This window comes from Limulus polyphemus, unplaced genomic scaffold (assembly GCF_000517525.1).
Source record: "Limulus polyphemus unplaced genomic scaffold, Limulus_polyphemus-2.1.2 Scaffold25981, whole genome shotgun sequence".
Taxonomy (NCBI): Eukaryota; Metazoa; Arthropoda; class Merostomata; order Xiphosura; family Limulidae; genus Limulus; species Limulus polyphemus.
The window spans coordinates 1-884 of NW_013691591.1; the positions used below are offsets into that span (position 1 = coordinate 1).

An 884-nucleotide genomic window follows, 5' to 3' on the forward strand; every position below is an offset into this window, starting at 1 on the left:
TTGCCCCATCTACATATTAAATGTGTTTATCTGAAAAAGACTGAGTTGTTCAGAAAAGAATGGAATCATTTCATGAGTAAATATAATCAATTTTTTTTACACAACAGGTTTTTCTAAAGAATGTTTAAACAAGCCGAGATAGCTCAGTTGGGAGAGCGTTAGACTGAAGATCTAAAAGTCCCTGGTTCGATCCCGGGTCTCGGCGAGTTAGAGAAATCTGTTAGATTAAAATGTTATTTTAATTTATTATATAAATAATTACAATCGTAAAATCTAGAAAAAACAATGAGTTATGTGAATATGTATTAACTGATTAATAAGGAAAGTGAGATTTTAAGAAATATATAAAGTCATGAATGTAGTTTTGAAATTTTTATATCGTTATGTAAAGCAAAAGAGCCAATAACTTTGTCTTACTGACTGTTAAGTTCAGTGAAATTAAAGGTTATTTTGTAGACCATCAAATCTTGAGAACGAGAATGTCATGAATGTACATTTATCGTTTTGTGTTATTATTTAAAGGGAAAGAAGAGATACATTCTTTTTACTGACTGTTAGTTCCATTAATGTACAAAATTCATTCTTGAATACATGGAATCTATGTGGAGACTTCTATTAAATGGTTAACCACATTTGTTATAAACGTGAACGATTAGCTGTAAATCTAAACAATTGGTCTAAGACCATAATCCCCTATCTAATTCTTGATGTTTTGTGAATAAGTGTTTCAGTATATGGGACAACGGTCTTATCTCGAGTTTGAAATATCACTTAGAAACATTAAGGATAACATATCTATATGAAGACTTGTATTAAATGGTTAAACGTAATTGTAAATTAAAAGTATTGTAAGGACCATATTCGTCTGTGTCTAGACAATATTG

General features: G+C 29.5%; 1 non-coding gene across 1 annotated transcript; it reads left to right on the forward strand.

Moving 5' to 3' along the window:
* The first annotated feature begins 132 nt into the window (after positions 1-132).
* On the forward strand, positions 133-205 carry Trnaf-gaa. Its single transcript has one exon. It is a non-coding gene; the product is annotated as a tRNA-Phe (tRNA).
* Positions 206-884: the final 679 nt, after the last annotated feature.